Source organism: Lissotriton helveticus, chromosome 2_1 (assembly GCF_964261635.1).
Source record: "Lissotriton helveticus chromosome 2_1, aLisHel1.1, whole genome shotgun sequence".
Taxonomy (NCBI): domain Eukaryota; kingdom Metazoa; phylum Chordata; class Amphibia; order Caudata; family Salamandridae; genus Lissotriton; species Lissotriton helveticus.
Genome location: NC_136059.1, coordinates 1948069072 through 1948087743, shown reverse-complemented (window position 1 = coordinate 1948087743; position 18672 = coordinate 1948069072). Strand labels below are relative to the sequence as shown.

The 18672-nt window shown below is 43.6% G+C and overlaps 1 long non-coding RNA gene across 2 annotated transcripts in view; it reads right to left on the bottom strand.

Moving 5' to 3' along the window:
- LOC144818963 (uncharacterized) overlaps nt 1-18050 on the bottom strand; it is a 49448-nt gene extending 31398 nt beyond the window's left edge. For both annotated transcript variants that reach the window (XR_013607186.1, XR_013607187.1), the window contains exon 1: nt 17882-18050. This is a non-coding gene — a long non-coding RNA (uncharacterized LOC144818963). The remainder of the gene's footprint in view (nt 1-17881) is intronic.
- Nucleotides 18051-18672: the final 622 nt, after the last annotated feature.

The window sequence follows — 18672 nt, the reverse complement described above, 5'->3', positions numbered from 1 at the left end:
GTCTTGCCATGCCTAGGGAGAGCAGCATGTTTAATACTGTATGCGTAGTGGGTTCCTCCCAACCTCCACCCCAAAACACTGGCAGGTGCGGGTCAATCCTTTGTAGAGAAGGAACGGACCTGTCGGTATACCAGTATTAGAAACCAGGTCCCCAAAGAGAATTAGGGTGTTTTGTAATTAGCAATCCCCAACAGTCACTAACCCCGCCTCCATCCAGGCCGTCAGGTGTCCAGCTGTGAAAAGCATCAAGGGGTCACCATGTGAAAGGCCTACTTGTGGCAGCTCTAGAGCATACAGAGGGGTCCCCATCATATGGTCTACACAGCGCTTCCAGCAATATAATGCCACTGTCAGCACTAATGTCGGGTGAAAATATCAACAGCCGGGTTAAGCAGTCTGGCCAGCCACACCCCCTTGTGTGTAGATGATCCCACCGAACCCAACTCCTCCTGCTTCAGCCCGTCCAGGCACTGTGTAATCCACTGCAACTGAGAGGCCAGGAAATATAGCTTGAAGTACGGTGCTCCCAGTCCGCCCTCAACATTTCTAGGGACGCCCTCTGCCTACCCTTGTCCCATATCAGTTCCCGCAGCAATGGATCAGGTTGGCGCAACCAAGAGGTCAGTACTGTCACCGGAAAATTAACAAAGAAATAAAGCAAACATGGCAGCATGATCATTTCGGACAGAGAAATACTTTCCTGAGAGTCTTTAACATTAAGAAAGTAGAAACTATAGAGTTGATGTAGCCTTCAAAAGAGAGTTTGGTGTCAAAGTAGACCCCTAAATTCTTAACTTTGGTGACAAGAGTGGGAAACGCCCCTCCCCTAGTTCCTGCAGGCACCACCTAGGAGACAAGAATGACGTGTTTCTACCTGACAGAACCTTGACTTTATCAGAGTTCGACTTTAAACAGTTGTGGGACAACCAACTCCTTACCTGAAGCATGCAGTCATGAAATCTAATGGCAGTGTCATCAGGATTGCTGGCCACTGACACCACGATCTGTGTGTCGGTGGCGTAGGATACCACTGCGAAAGCAAATGAGTTGATCAGGTTGGCCAAGGGGGTCGCATAAGGCTGAAAAAAGTAAGGCTTAATAAAGAGCCCTGAGGTATGAAGTAATCACAACAGAGATTTCCAGAAAAAGAAGTAAGTTTATTGTAGATAACAGCTTAGACTTCCACAGTCCACAGAAGCGATTCTCTCTCTCTCTGCCCAACTCCCACGTATGGAATGGAGCCAGGCAGAGAAGACGTAACAAGACTAGAAAACATTCTAAATAGGAATACTACAAGGTACTCCACAAGGCAAAGAGTAAGGAACGGACTTGAACCCATTCAGTGAGACAAACTGCTCTCTGTCTGTGAGGAAGGATTTCAGAAGTTTAAGAGGTCTGACCTTAATTCCAGTGGCAGAGAGACGGTTGATAAGTAGACTATGGTTAACCGTGTCGAATGCTACCGAGAGGTCTAATAAAATCAAGACAGCTTTGCCTCCAGCATCTAAAGTGTGTCTGATTTCCTCTGAGGCTGTAATTAGAGCCGATTTGGTGCTGTGCTGGCTTCTGAAGCCAAAGCCCGTTGTTACTTATGAAGACGGAAAGTTCCGAGTGAATAGCTTTATCTACGATCTTAGTAGAGAACGGAAGAAGTGAGATGGATCAATAGGTATTGGGGCCATTGACGTTCAAGTTCTGTTTTTTAAGAATGGTGAGAACAGTCTTTTTTCCACACTTTAGAATAATAGCTATTCTTGAACATCGAGTTGAAGATGTCTGTGGGATGCCATCAGGTGATATCAGCTGCAAGGTGAAGAATCCTTGGAGTACAGTGTTCCATAGGGGAGCCTAATTTAATTTGGCTAAATTAGGTCTGAACAAAATATGTGCTTAAAGGGGAAAATATGGTCAAGACGGCATTGCCTGAAGTGGGCTCCCCTCCACAAAAGTGGGGCAGTGAGATGTTGAATAGCCTACCAGGGCAGTTTTTCAGGAGGAGATTATTCCATCTGATTCTGGGCCGTCGAGCACAGCCTTATCCTCAAGTAGGATGGTAGGTGCATGGTTAGCCAAAAAACACATTGAAAATGGCTTTGACCTTGAAGGAGGCTAAGGAATTACAAAAAGCTTGTCCGGCTGTGTTATTTTTGGTTTTATGGAGCTTGATCAATTGTTTCACTTTGGCAAATAGTTCTTTAAGGGGCATTTATAGAGGATTCAATTTAAAATAGCTAGATTTTTCTTCTGAGATCAATTCTTTGTAGGTCAAAATGGCCGGTTTACAGAATTATTTTACTATGGGGTTGTAGTTGATGCACCAATTCCTTTCTAGCTTTCGACAACCTTGTTTAGGTATTCTACTTTTTCATTGAACCAAGGCTCTGAGGGAAAGGATCTATATTTTCTATAAACTTTACGCGGGGTGAGGCAGTTAAGAGTGGAGTCAACCCACTGATTATAATTGCTAGTCGCAGTGTCCAGATCTACATTGGTTCCAGGCATAGTTTGGGCTAGCGTTGTGTTTAACAAATCAGAGCTGATCTTGTGCAAAGGTTGGCAGGACGTTCAGAGAAGGTGGATAGTTGAAATTAGGGCTATTTCAAATTAAACATGACCACAAAATGATCCGACCATACAAGAGGAAGAGCGGTTGTTGCTTGGAGGTGGGGATTATCTGAAAAACTCCCATCTAGTAGGTGGCCCACTGAATGAGTGGGTCTCTTGACCAGTTGGGTTAAACCTAGTCTCACCATTGTGTTGATAAGGTGAGCCGAACCATTATCTAGGAAGATTTCAATTTGGAAATTAAAGTCTCAAAGTAAGGTGAAGTCTGAGGAATTGGCTTTGGTTTCTAGAAGTTGACGATGGTTGTGTATAAAGGTTGATCTAGGACCTGGAGGATGGCAGATAAGTACCCTATTGAAGGAATAATGGTTGGCGAGTTCCATTGTGAAGGAAAGCGGCTCAGAGTCAGTGGTTACAGAGGAGTACAAAGGATGCTATGAAGTGTTTGCAATAAATAATCGCTAGTCCTCCACCCATTTTACCGATGCAGTCTAGCCTGAAAAACGGAGTGACCTGGAGGGGTTGCAGAAATAAAATCAGGATCGGAGGCAGTGTCAGCTAAGGTCTCAATGACATATGCTGTGTCCAGCGAGTGGTACAAAAAGTGAAGTGGTCGGTGTAGTGTTGAATTAGACACACAACTTGACAGTGGACCAATAATTAAATCAAAAAATACACGTGTATTCCTGTGATGGAACCTGAATTTAATTCATTCAGTAAAACATCTCTATACATACTTCTGTATCAAAAAACAAGTTCAACATATTAAAAAATACACAGTAGTATCTTGTGCAATATTTAACAGTGCTCATACGTGCAAGAGAAGGAGGGGTAATTAGAATAGGATGGAGGTGGTTAGGTCAGTGAGGGACAGGGTAAAGGCGTTGTGGTAGAGACACATTACAGCGACATGTAATGGAACCTTTACAGTCTAGAGTTGATCAAAAAGTTCCCATATTTAAACATTACACATAGGGCACTAATGAATTCTTTCGTAATCCTATGGTGTATGTTGTTAGAGAAGTGTTGTCGACGTTTCGACCCCTATTTCCATAGGGTTAATTGATCCTCATTCTGGGATCTTCCTCAGGACAACTGTAGGTGTATGGGCACTAGGAATAGAAGGCTCTAGGGGGTCCAATCTTGACTGATGGCCGCCGTGGTATGCCATCTTCAAATGTACAGGAGACCTTCCTTTTTACATCGTGTCGAGTAGTATGTTGCTTATTCCAATGGACAATGGTTCGTTGTTAATCCGAGCCTTAATACGTCCTTAACTGCTAATTAGTCAGTATCAGCATCTGTGAGCGTCAGCCGAGTGGGCATCTAATAAAATCAGCAAAATCCAAAGCATACTTGGTCAGCGGTTTTGCGTTAATGAGTGTGCATCTGTAGTAGGCAGGAGAGTTAGCAGACTTAGGATTAGGGGTCTAGGATAGTGCAAAGCATGAATTTTGGCATTTGTAAGAGCAAGCTTACAATTCTGACAAGTCAGTGTGCTAGTTGCACCCAGTAGATATATGGGGCCTGGGCACTTCATACCTGAACGGTAAAGGTTGATCAGCTCTTCATGTGAATAACGGATGGTAGCTCCTGGCTGGGGAGTGAGACCAGCAGGGTGGGCTGGCACTAAGCATGGTCCAAGAGGGGGTGGGCGCAAAAGGGCTTGCCTTTGGTGCAGCAGTGGTGCGGACACGCTGTTAAGCCAGCTTTGAAGCCTGGCATCCAGGGGGTGTGTATCAGGAGGCATGATGAAAGGCGCTATTCAGCGCAGTGATGATGAGATTAAAAACAATAAAGTGAGGGCAAAATAAGAATAACCAGGGTCTAGCAATCCCTACTGTCTTTCAAAAGCTCCCCTTTGAAAGCACAGTTACTGGTAACTCAAATCTAACCAAAAGAATGATTTGAAAGGTTAAGAAAAAAACATAAACACACGGTATTAAAAGAGAAATGCACCATATCAAGTTGGCGACCAAGAAGCCAGGATCCTCCTGTAATGCACGCTTGCGCAACAAGGAAATGAATGAGTCAAGATTATCAGATGGGTAAAGACACCTTCCTGGAGCTGCGTGGACACGCTGTTGAGCCGGCTTTATAGCCAGGCATCCGGGGGGCATATCAGCGGTTGTGATGGAAGGCGCTACTCAGCGCAGCGAAGGTGAGATTAAAAACAATAACATGAGGGCAAAATAAGCATAACCAGGGTCCAGCAACCCCTACTGTCTTTCAAAAGCTCCCCTTTGAAAGCACAGTTACTCACATCTAACTAAAAGAACGATGTGAAAGGCTAAGAAAAAACATAAAATCAAGGTATTAAAAGAGAAATGTACCATTTAAAGATGGCGACCACAGAGCTAGGCACTTTTCGTAATTCACGCTTGTGCTACAAGGAAATTAATGATTCAAGAGTATCAGAAGGGTAAAGCTACCTTCCTGGAGCTAAGGAAAGACTAAAATTCTTTGGCCATATCTTGTCTGATGGGGGCATGACACCAGATCAAGCTAAAGTGCAAGCATTGTCAACTGGCAGTCTCACACAAGATGTTTTAATCTTATATTCAATAATCTTATATTAATATTAATCTTATATTTCTTGGCATGGCCAGCTACTGTTCTAAATATATGAGACATTGCCACCGTAAGTTCTCCGTTAAGAGACTTGATGTAAAAGAATGTGTCACTTCATTGTTCACACAAATGCGAACACAGCTTCTAGAAGATAAAACAAGCTATTGAGAATGCCACTGAAATGGCATACTTTGGTCCTAAGCGTCATACAAAGGTTGTTGTTGAAGATATCCCAGTTGGGTTAGGCGCAATCCTTACACAGCACAGCAGACACCCAAATGCTTGAAGGTATATTGTGGCATATGAAAGCAGAGGTTTGTCCCAAACTGAACGTGCTTATTCCCAACCTGAGAAAGAAAGTTCAGCAGTGGTGTGGGCTTGTGAACATGATGGATCATGAAGCATTGTTGACTATCTTTGGCAATCCAAAAGCCAAGATACTTCCTCGCCTTGAACTTTGGGGTCTACGATTACAAGAATACCACTATACAATTGTGCACCATCCGCGAAAGATCAAAATCCTGCCAACTACTTCTCACAAGTGCCTCTCAGTGCTATGGTACCCCATTTAAGACAGCTGAAGCCTACATAAATTTTATTGTGAGATACAATACACCAGCTGCCATTTCGTTGGAACAAATTGGCACTGCTACGAGTCAATATAGTGACATGATAAAACTGAATGACATTATTGCATATCAGTCTTGGAAACAGCACACTCGATCTCTTACCAGTGACAGTGAATACCAGAAGTTGAAAAATTTCATAGATGAACTGTCTGTTACTCAAGAAGGCTTTATCCTGAGAGGTTCGAGAATTATTATTCTGGAGTCTGCGACAACAGATAATTGAAGTGGGCCGTGAAGGACATCGTGGAATCTTTGTCAGAAAATGAGCTTTCCGAAACCTAGTCTGGTTTTCCCATCTCGATGAGAGGTGAAAGAGAATTGAAGGCCTGTCATCTATGCAACTGCCTTTCATCGATAACCACTCAACACATCTTAAACTTGTCAGAGTTGCCAAAGCATGCATGGAAAAGAACTTCTGTTGATGTATTTGGTCCTTTTGACAATGGATATCACCTGATGGTAATTGTTGATGAATACTCCCACTTTCCATTGATGGAAGATCGCTCATCCACCACTCAAGAAAGAATCAGCGAGAGAGTAGATGGCATCTCCACGACATGGGCTATTAATGCAATCCTAAAATTTGACAACGGCCCACAGTTCAACAGTCAAGAGTTCAGAGACTTTCTCAGTCATCTTAATATGATGCATCAGAATAGGACACCTCGTTGGCCCCAGGCCAATGGCCTTGTCGAATGTTTCCTGAGTACTCTCAAGAAAGCTGTTAGGCGTGCTCTATTGGAAAGCTTGACCTTAAAACTGTCTTAAATTCTGCTCTTCGGGATTACAGTTTGACCCCTCAGTCGACTACAGGTAAGAGCCCTGGAACTTTGATGTTTGGGAGAGCCATGACAACCAAGTTACCTTAATGGACCACCAGAAGATCAAGTACTGAGGAAGAAACCTGTATAAGAGACTTGCATCATAACAGAAAAATGAAGGCCTATGCAGACAAGTGTCAACATGCAAAAAAACATTACGTTTACTGGAGGAGAGGGAGTGCTTGTCCATCATTCTGAGAAACGGGAATCTTATGCTCCCTTCGATGCCGAGCCATTACGTGTTGTGACCAGCAAAGAACACATAGTGACTGACGAACGTCCTGGGAAGTTTGCTATGTGAGATTCCTCACATTTCCTACATGTGGCTCATCAGGCACTAATGTCAATTTAGAGACTGGATCTGAAAGAACAATTAGAAAACCTGTGACTTCTGTTGTGTCTGCATCGCCAAAGCAGAAAATGGACATTTGACTGCCTGACCCCAGTTTCCAAAGACACAGTTGGACGTGTGATCAGAGCGCCACGAAGTCTCATTGCAGAATTTTTTGTTTTTAATTAACAGGGAGTAGGATATAGTGTTGTGTGACGTTAGCATTAGAGCATCTTGAAGTTCACGGTTACAGGCAGAACAATAAAGACATAATATACTAAGCTCTGTGTGTGGCTTAGTCTTTAGCGCGTACCCAGGCTGGGAAGAATGCTACAGACCTTCCCCCAAGTCTCCTTTTTTAGGTCTCGACTAGCGACGCAGTGCATGTGCTGCTCGCTTGTGAGGTCTATTGTCGTCGGTTTTGCTTCGGAAGCGGGGTGGGAACTCCACCCATGCTTTTCATTGGTGCGCATCAAAAATGCGTGCTTTTGATTGGAAGGGAGGCTTCCTCCCGGTCTCCTGTTTGCCCTGCCTGCCTGGGCAGAAGATGTGCACGAGTACAGCGTGTCTTTTGCTCGTGACGTTTCCGCAAAACGAGTGTGTGCACGATATTACAGAGCAGCAGGAGGGCTGCAAAGCACTTCTTTTAGAGAGAGCAAGCCCCGTTTCCTGTCCGTGACCCCAGCGGTTAGTGGCTCCTAGTGCTGGTTCAGGTGACTCGTGACCTGTTTAAAGTAAAGCGGTGTGCTTTTTTTGTTACACACCTCTGCTCGTCTCCACACAGCAGCCTCTGACGCATCGTTTTTAGGGTGAAAGCAGCGGACACGGACCACATAGACCATGTACCAAGGCAGTGGCGTCACAGCCTGTCTCTGGTTGGAAGCAAGCCGCCGGGCTACAAACAGCGAGGCGAGGCGCGTGCACCACCCTGGTGGTGGATGTTTAAGGGGAGATACCATGTGTAAGTACATGCTTTCACATACTCTTGTATTCAGCGCCATTTTGGGCCAGAGAAAGCGGTATGGTTAGTGAAATGTACCGAGAGGTCTTCCGCAACGAGGATGTGAAGTGTGGTAGGCACTTTCAGTCCTAGCCACATTCCTCCTTACCCCACAAGCATCTCAGAAGCCACGTTAAGTGCCGTGTACTGTCTCTCACCCTCCCTTCCTTTCTGTCTGCCTCTCTTCCCCTCTCTCTCTTTCCACCCATCTTTCTCTCTCTCTCTCTCTCTTTCTTCCTTTGTCTGTCTCTCACGCTCTCTTTCTGCCTGCTTCTCCATTTGGGTCTCTTGCTCTCTCTTTCTCGCTCGCTCTCGCTCTCTGTTCTCTCCTTCTCCCTCGCACAGTCTTCTTCTCTCCTTGCTTCTTTATGTCTCGTTGTTCTCCTCACATACATTGTCTTCCCCTTTCTCTCACAATCTCTCAAATCTGTCTCCCCATCTCTGTCTCTCCCTCCAACTCTCTTTCTCGCCCTTTACCCCTCTGCCACTCTCTATCCCCTCCCTATCTCCGCCCCTCTGGCACATACTTCATCTCACTTCCCCCTTTCTGTCCTACCCCCCTCTCATTGTTGTGTTGTGTTGTTTCTGCTGTCACGTTGGTAAACATATACATTAGGAAACGCATACATTATGAAACAACATCTCTTTTCTACAAAGGCTCCGTTTGAAGTGCAGGCACCTTTCAAAATCGTTGAGCTAGAACAAACAACTAAAATCTTCATAGCAGCGGCGGCTGGAGAGGCGAGGATCACAGCAGCTTCAGATTCCTTCGTATGACGCAGGGGTTAGAGTTTGCAAAGTATGTCAGTGAATCAGTACCTCCACCGCCTCACTTGTCATAGAATGAGCCCCTTTGCCCCCTCTCTATGTTTTACAGACATCAACAATGCAATCGGTCTCGGCTTAGGGACTTTATAAGTATTTAGAGAGAGGATAAACACTCATCTGGCAAACAGGCCTGCGCCCAAGAGCTGACACGGCCTGCGGAAATAGGGAACACATGTTTCTTCTACTGGCAGGAGTGAGTGCACAAGAAAGGGGCGGGAGCGGCAGTGTAGCTCAATTAGTGCGGATAGGAGGGGGCTGGTGGTTAAACAGAGTGAAGCAGGGAACCAAGACAATCACTACTACTGCCTAAACGTTCTCCGTCCATTAAACCGTGCGGAGGACAAACTTTGTCTGGACTGTTTTTTGTACTTAATAATGCCCGCGGCTGTCTCATTCACCTGCTGTTCTCCCTTTCTTTCTCGCTCCATTTCCTTCCTCTTGCTTAGTTTAACATCCTTCTTTCACTCACGGTCTTTTCCTTTTGCTTCTTACTGGCTCCCTGTCCATTACAATTCTGACCTTTGCATCTGTCCTCTATGATACTCTTTCCCTCCGGTTCTCTCTGCCCTAATATCTTCTGCTCTCCACATCTTTCCAACTCTACCTCCTTTCGCTCCTCACTCCTCTTCAACTTCGCATTGTCATTCTTTTTAGCCTCCCTCTGCTTCTTTTCTCTTTCGTCCACCTTTCACAATCCCACTTCTGTTCTCCCTCCTCTTCAAACCCCTTTCTCTGTAATTTCTTCAATTTCTACTCAATATTCTGTTCTTCCTTTCTTAACTTTCGCACTCTTTTCTTCCCTCACTTCACTGCCCTTCTCTGGCAAGAGGGAGTATTCTGTACCTCAGTCAATACATTTTTCTGCCTCTGTGTTTTTCATACGCAGCATTTGACCAATAAATGTATGCTCTGGTGAACCATATTTTTTCATTTGTTTTAAAAACCTGCAAGCGGTGCATAAACACGCACTTTGTACGTATAGTCCTTGCTTACGAGAAGCAAGGCTGGCAGTAAAAGAGACTGCCATCCTTGTTTCTCGTAAGCAAGGACTAAAAGTACAAAGTGCTTGTTTACGCATAGCTTGCAGGTTTTCAAACGCATAAATAACAAGCATTGGCATAGCCAATAGGTCTCTTCTTTTGGACCTTATAAGTGCAGCATATTATCCTGGGTGCTGACCGGCCAGTCTCAACCAAAAAAAGAGCTTTGGTAAAGTACTCACAAATGCCACTAAAATCTCAAGATCTCAGCATCAGTCCTCTGCCTTCACAGCACGAGGGAACTATTCTTAAGGAGACCAGATGACTACAGCTCCCAAGTTGCAACTGGACTAGATTAAGTCCTTGCTTGTAAACCTGGACTGAGGAAAACTTAAATTAATGCATCGTAGCAGCAAATGCTTCAGTGTCACAGAGGCAGAAACAAGTTTCCTTGCATCAGTGGGAGCACCTTTACTGCCATGATTGTACTTGTTTCACGTTTTAAGTTGGGCTGTTTGTTTATCTCCGACTTCGTGTCAGATATTTTGAAGATGTAAGAAGACATGACGTGAGTGAGCAAAGTGGCACTGCCGGCTCTGTGGCTGGCTGAGCACAAGTCACGTGTCTGAGTGGGTTCCAGCAGTTGCATCACGCTGGTCTTGCACATGACGTGTTCATTCATGGCACTGTTAAAAACAAGGCATATTTTTACAGAAGACATTTTGAATTTATTTTCTAGTCCAGCGCTTTCATGTTTTAAACAGTGCAATCTGGGAGTTGTAGTCTTTATTTTACTGGCCTGCTTGGACTAACACATTTGAAAAAGGAAAGCTCGGTACCGGATGCATTGTGTTTGTTTTACAGGAGCAATCTGTCACTCCTAAATGAGACATAGGTTAGTTACCGAGAGACGCAGTCATTGAATTGCAATGCCACAGTTGTAAGTTTGTAGCAAAGAGGCCAAAGAAGGTATGTGCACTCAGTCTGTGCTGAATTCATAGAGACCATGGATGAAAGTCCTATGTAGAGGGCATGTGTTGTTACGTATTAGAGATGATTATGTCTAAGAGATAGAGGGGTTGAAGCACTTGTAGTCAAAAGGATTGAGTCACACAGGGCAAGTGATGTTCAAAAGGAGAGGCCAAGGTTTTTTTTTTTTTGCATATTTAAATAGCGCAAACTCAACCCAAAGGTATTGGAGCTCTTTACATGAGCACCATATGTACATTACACATTCAGGCACAGGGAGATTAAGTGATTTGCCCAGAATCACAGGATGTGGACGCGACCTCGAGGCTCGAACCCTGGTTTCCAGCACCAAAGTCGGCAGTCTAGCCAATGGACCACATCCTCTCCTGAGTCCTGGACACTCTGCTATTTTACCATGTTAGATATGATTTCCTTCACAGAGGCCCTAAATAGCAGAAGTAAGTACCGGTGGGAGCGGTATGGGTCTGTCCATCGGTCGGTTTGTTATCGGCCTTTCCGTGTGTTTGTGTCTGTGAGCCTCTGTTTGTGTTGTGTCCGAGTAGGTGCCTTGCTCGTCTGCCGACGCGATCATGGGTACCTGCACGTCGGTGTCTGTGCACACCATTACCGTTATGCCATCAGCCCTATGTGCAGTGCTTTAAATAGGCCGGTACTCACCGGTATCCAGTACATACATTTCTGCATGTTCCACCCTTCAGTTCCAGAGCTTGTCCTTTTCCAGGGAGCGTACAAATACTCTTATGGGACAGCATGGCGTGGGCTTGGCAGGCTCAGGTTAGGTATGGCTACTTGCTCAGCACAGGCGCTGCTCTGCTCCTGAGGGGTTTCTAAGCACATGGAACCTCTGTGTACCCCAATGCGGAGTTACTGCCAAGGTTCCAGCAGCGCTCATCTGAAATTCCCCAGGGCTGCCTCGCCCTGCCAGGGGTGGAGAGGGCCCGCGTCACACTGTGACTGACAGCTGGGTCCAGTGACTCCAATCTAACCCTGCAAAGCCACGCACACGCCGCTACGGCCTACCTCCCAAGCGGTGCCGGTGAAGTGTCGGGTCTTGTGGCCCAAGGTCGGCGTGCACGGCTTATGGGCACTTCTCGGGATTCACAAGACTTGAAGAACAGGCTGTGTGTGATCAGTACCTCGAGAGAAGCGCTCACACCCCAACAGATCAGGGTAGTACAGGGCTCTTTAGCTCTCAGTGTGACCCTGGACACACGAAGAGAGAGACCTGTAGCAAACAGAACAAGCGCGCACGCCTCGTGCTAAAAGTTTTTAAAAAAAACATAGTAGGATTTATAAGACGAAGAAATGTTAACAGTCTCCTTTCCCGCTGGGCTTTCCGGGGGTACTGCCAGGGGTAAGAGAGGGCAGGACCTAGAAGTACATTTGGAGATTTTCAAACTGCCCGGTACCTGCACTTCCTTAATTTACCAAGCGGGCGCCTCGTGCTGAACAGGAAAGGAGGAGGCACCAGGGGATGGGGAGGGGAGAAAGGAGGGGGGCTGTGCCGGTTTCCCTTTGGGGAGCGAGGTTTCAAAGCTCCCTCCCGCAAGGGAATCGCCAAACATGCACACGTTGCCTTTCAAAGCAATGCAATGCGTGCACGTTTTTGGGGTCAAAACTGAATCCATTTCAAAAGGTCTTTTTCCTGGACAGCGCATGCACGCTGCGTAGGCGAGACCTAAAAAGTATTGTCATTTACAATGCCAATAGCTGAAACTCTCGTAACTGCAAGACCTATTGCATTGCAAATGCTTGTTCTGTTAAAGGGAGCCTCAACTAAAGAACAATCCAAGATGGAGAACCAGAAGCAGACTTCCACAGGGTGTTTTCTTCTGGTAGTATTGTAAAACAGTTGAAGGTTTGCAAATATAACTCCCAGCAGTCTGAGTTTTGTGTAACTGGCACATTTAAGCTGGTCTAGATTGTATTAGTGTACTTTGAGGCACATTTCTATTTTATCATTTATTATTTCTAATATCCTTACATGGAAGTATCTGTTTTTTAGGTCTCGCCTATCGAAAGCAGCGAATGCGCTACACTCGCTATTGCGAGTACCTTTTGGAATTGATTCTGCCGAGGGCTTTTATGTAGCGCCTCCATGGACAAACATGGTTGCTCTTGCCATTTGTCCATAGCAGACAACATGCGCATGTCCGTAGGGACTATGAACAGTCCCACGCCATAAAAATGCCGCTTCGCATGTGCTTTGCTTTTATTTTTGCTGACAGTTCCTCCGGGGCACAAGCAGGAATCCACTTCTGTGTTTTTGTTGCGATCAGCTGTCCAGCAGTTCCCCCGGGGCACAAGCAGGCATCCACTTCGGTGTTTTTGCTGCGATCAGCTTGTTTACTGTCTGTGTATTACTGCTGAACAATCTTTTGACTGGTGGCTTCTACGCTCCCATGCTACTATTCTTTTTCTGCTTTTTAAGATCTTTCTTGCCTCTGTGTATTTTTCCCCATCTAGAGTGCACGTTGTTGAGGTGCTGTCTGTACGTTGTATTATCCAGGTTTGCAACATGACTTAATTGTCTCGCAGTTGAATGTTTTTGCTGCTTCCTTAGATATCTCTTCGGGACTGAGCATTCGTAGAACGGGGGAGTTCCATAGATCCATGGGAATTGGCCTCTCGGACTACTGCGATGTTTAAAAAAAACACATGAGAGACTTCAAAGACTCCACTGGGGTCTTGTGGAGTTATATTATTGTGGTTTTACATAGATACCTTTCTGCAGTTTAAGGCATTATTTGGCCACCTCGTTCTAAAGTGCTGGTATAGAAGTCATGCTCTAAGATCTGACCTGCTACAGTCCAGTTGACATGCAGCAGGAGGCACACTGAGCCCTCACATGCAGGATTCCTGCAGGGCTCTAAGGTGCGACAGGCAGAAGGCATAAACCCGGGGCTGTGATGAGGCCTCGTGCTCAGTGCGCCGACTCTCAAAGGCAGCGCGTACATAGAAGACATGGTTGATTACAATAATATATAATGTTGCAGACTTGCGGATCCTTCCGAACGGAAAACTTTGCAGTAAAACTTTGGCATACTTTAAATGAAATGCGTTAAATTCGGACATACTTGGAAGGTTCCACTATTTGTTTTTGGCAGGCGATGACAGCCTGCTTGCATCCCAGGGGTACAGCATGTGCGCCCCTCGCTTGTTTAGAAATGCGAGAGGCAATTTAGACAGCCCAGAAGGCTCAGCACGTGCTGCTGGGCCACGTGTATCTCGTAGATCACAGATATTATTAATGCTTGATAAAGTGACTGCCCCATAGGCACTCATTATGACTGGGACTGACTTTGGTGCGGATATACCGGGGTGCCAGAATCTATATTACCACCTGGTATCTTCCCTGGAAGTCCAGCTATTACAAGTTTTTTTTCCACCGAAATGGTGGCTGGGATGGGAGGGGGGCAGAGGTGCTTGTGCCTGTCTGGGGAGACTCCCTACTACTCACTCTCAATTCTCACTCTCTACTTCTCTCTATTACTCACTCTCTACTACTCTCTACTAGTCACTCTCTACTGCTCACTCTCTACTACTCACTTTCTACTACTCACTCTCTAATACGCTCTACTACTACTCACTCTCTACTACTACTCACTCTCTACTATCTATCCACTTCTACTACTCACTTTCTACTACTCCTAACTCTCTACTACTCACTACTACTCACTCTCTACTACTCATTACTACTCACTACTACTCACTACTATTCTCTACTACTCACTACTATTCTCTACTACTCACTACTACTCTACTCACTCTCTACTACTCACTCTACTCCTCTCTACTATGCACTCTCTACTCCTCTCCACTACTCACTACTATTCACTCTCTACTATCTATTCACTTCTACTACTCATTCTCTACTACTCTATTCACTCTCTACTACTCTCTTCTACTACTCACTCTACTACTCTACTCACTTCTACTACTCTACTCACTTCTACTACTCACTATTACTCACTCTCTACTACTCACTCTACTGCTATCTATTCACTTCTACTATTCTCTACCACTCACTACTACTCACTCTACTCCTCACTCTCTACTACTCTCTACTCACTTCTAATACTCACTTTCCACTACTCTACTACTCACTCTCTACTCCTCTCTACTTACTCTCTACTACTCACTCTCTACTGCTATCTACTCACTCTCTACTACTCTCTACTCACTTCTATTCACTCTACTACTCACTCTACTACTCTCTACTCACTTCTAGTACTCACTCTACTACTCTACTATGCTCTACTACTCACATTCTATTACTCTCTACTACTCACTACTACTCATTCTGTACTACTCACTCTCTACTACCTACTCTCTACTACCTACTCTCTACTTCTCTCCTACTCACTCTCCACTACTCATTCCCTATTACTCTCTTCTATTCACTCAATACTACTCTCTACTACTCACTCTCTACTACTCACTCTTTACTACTACTCACTCTCTACTACTACTATCTGCTTACTTCTACTGCTCACTCTCTACTACTCACTCTCTACTCTCAACCTCTCTCTGCCTCTCTCTCTACCTCTCTCTCTCTCTACGTGCGCACACACACATATATATATATATATATATATATATATATATATATATATCCAAAAACTCCTCCTTTTCAGGAAAAAATGGGTCGCACACCCAAAGCAGTGCTTAATCTTATATTTATTTGTATTTCAAGCATACAAAAGGCTGACAACGCGTATATTGATCTACGCGTTTCGGTGTATCTCCACCTTGCTCACGATCAACGGGTCATTTCGCCCTCAGTGTTTTTAAATGTTCAGCACATTTCTCAGTGACCATTTCCTGTCACGTGATTTACTGCCAAGCGTTCTGGTAGTTGTAGTTGCATATTATTCGTTTGCATGAATTAATATAGTTATTTTCAAAGTCTTTTCTGCCTTCCAATAGGCCTGTAGTTTTGTGTCATTGTACATAATGGATATATACATATAGATTAAATTTCAGAAACACTTTTTAATTATTTACAATTCCACAGTCTTTACTGCCTTCCAATAGGCTGTATTTTCTTGCGTTATCCTTTTCTCATTTTTTACATCTGTAATGATTTATTGATCTTGATCCATTACTATTTATTGTTATTGATTTCATAACCTTTTAACACCTTATAGATGAACATAAAGTTCTTCCGATTGGTTCAACCCGTGGGGGTGCAGTGTTCTCAGGTTTAGGATGGATTTGGATTCAGTTTGCCGCAATTTTCTTTCCCGATCTCCTTTTGGAATCGTCTCAATGCCATAAAATTTTAGTTTTTGCCAATCCCCTTTGTGGAATTGTTCCATATGTTTGGCTATGGCATTGGACCGGTCTTTATGGATCGTTGCCCTCATGTGTTGCAAAATCCTGTTCTTCAATTCAGCTGTGGTGCTTCCCACATACATCATGGGGCATGGGCATTCCACTATATATACAGTGAATGGTGTTTTGCAGGTTATACATTGTTTAATTTGCCATTTCTTTTTGTTTGCTAAGATGATCTCCTTCGTTGGTTTAGCAATCTGACAAACTTTACATGAATGACATTTGACAAATCCTTTTGTTTTCAACCAGTCATCCTTTCTCTTTTTTCTAAAGTGACTGTGTATCATATAGTCCTTCAAATTTCTTGCAATCCTGACCTGTGCTAAATTCATATGGCTTTTAGGACAAAAGTTAATCCCTCTTTTTAATAGCTTAATTTCAATCTGACTCAACGCTTGAGGCAACTAGCTTCCACCAAAAGTCCCTGCTAAATAGTATTCCCTACGGAGAATTCCTGAGAATTCGGAGGATTTGCAGTGAACAAGACCAATGGGAGAAAAACAGCAAATCAACAACGGAAAGATTTGTAAAAAGAAAGTATACTCCCATGGTGGTGAAAAAATGTTGGGAGCGAGCGAATCTGAAATCCCGAGAGGATTGTTTGAAATTAACCAAAAAACATGAGCAAAAACAACAAATCAGGATGATAACCGACTTCTCACAAGAAAGTAATCAAATAGCGAAAATACTGAGAAAGAACTGGAAACTACTCCAATTGGACAACACTGCCAAAGAGATTATGGGAAATCATCCTATAATAACGTACAGGCGTGCACTTCACTGATTTCACTTTTTGAGGAACAACGAGGATAGAGCATGAACATTCATTCCTGACACTACTTGGTCGGGGCCAGACTGTTCAACAATTCCCACATGACGAAATTCCACCAAAAGGGTGGGCGGATGGGACTACTCCAAGATAACGCAAGAAAATACAGCCTATTGGAAGGCAGTAAAGACTGTGGAATTGTAAATAATTAAAAAGTTTTTCTGAAATTGAATCTATATGTATATATCCATTATGTACAATGACACAAAACTACAAAGCCTATTGGAAGGCAGAAAAGACTTTGAAAATAACTATATTAATTCATGCAAACGAATAATATGCAACTACAACTACCAGAATGCTTGGCAGTAAATCACGTGACAGGAAATGGTCACTGAGAAATGTGCTGAACATTTAAAAACACTGGGGGCGAAATGACCCGTTGATCGTGAGCAAGGTGGAGATACACCGAAACGCGTAGATCAATATACGCGTTGTCAGCCTTTTGTATGCTTGAAATACAAATAAATACAAGATTAAGCACTGCTTTGGGTGTGCGACCCATTTTTTCCTGAAAAGGAGGAGTTTTTGAATGTACAGCGGCGTGGTTCAGCCGCAGGGGAATCGCACCAGCACTGAGCGCTGCATGACCGAAAAGGTGAACCGATTTTGGAGGATATATATATATATATATATATATATATATATATATATATATATGTGTGTGTATAGATGCATATATATGTATATAAACATATACACACACACATCTGCATATCTATATAAATACAAATATAAATGCATGAATACATATGCATGTTATGTACATAAAAGTTTAAAAAAACACTAATAAAACCAAAGCTAAAAAGCCACCTAATTGCAAACAGAATTGATTTAACTTAAATTAGGGCGAGACTTATTGCATTTTCAATGCTTGTTTTTACTCACTTTGAAATTTCACTAAAAGAGGCAAACTGGAGATACTAGAATGTTGCACCCAAGCTTACCAAACACATAGAAATGTCAGAGATAAGGAAAGTAGCAACTACTCCATTACCTGTAATTCTCTCTGCTTCCGATGTCATGTGTAGTGTTCAACCTTTTCTCAAGTACATTAAGCATTAAAAACGTTTAAGATTAATTCAATAAAAAAGTGCTTTGTATACTCGTAGTACATACTATAACAATTTCTCACGCACTATCAGCCTATCCCACCTCTACCGGCATTCTCCGGAAAAGGGTATCGAAAGAGAAAAGGAGCAAACGTATCACTGTCGAGAACAGTTAAACGTGGTGGCCATGTTTGCATGATACCATTACCCGTTTGCTTCACGTCAAAGAGGGCAGGAAACATAGTGGAATTAATTAAATACTTTTGTCTTTAAACTTTTGAAATTCATGCAATTTATTTCGGTTCAAATAAAAACCGAAATACCTGTAAACTGCGGTCTTGAAATAAGACAGTTTTTTTTACCTGGCATAAATAAACGAAAAGAAGCAGATATTTACCCCGTCAGTTATCACTTTTGTTTATATTGAAAGTAACATGCCTATGCCTAACTTAGCACAGTTGTAGGTTCTCTTCGCAATAGAAACGTCGCATCAAATGGAGATGAATGTTTGATAGTCAAGTCCATATTTTAAGTCCTTAGACTATGGCTTTCCTGCAACTAGACCGCTGTTTGCCTCATGCAATTCCGACGGACATCTTGCACATTTTGCCACTCTTGCTATAACGTATTGGAGAAGTGGCGTCTCAAAGTTGCGAGCTTGGGAGTTTCGATCTTCAGACGCAAGAATCTATTAACGTCAACGAAACTATATTTTGATGTTAGTCAAAAGCGTTAC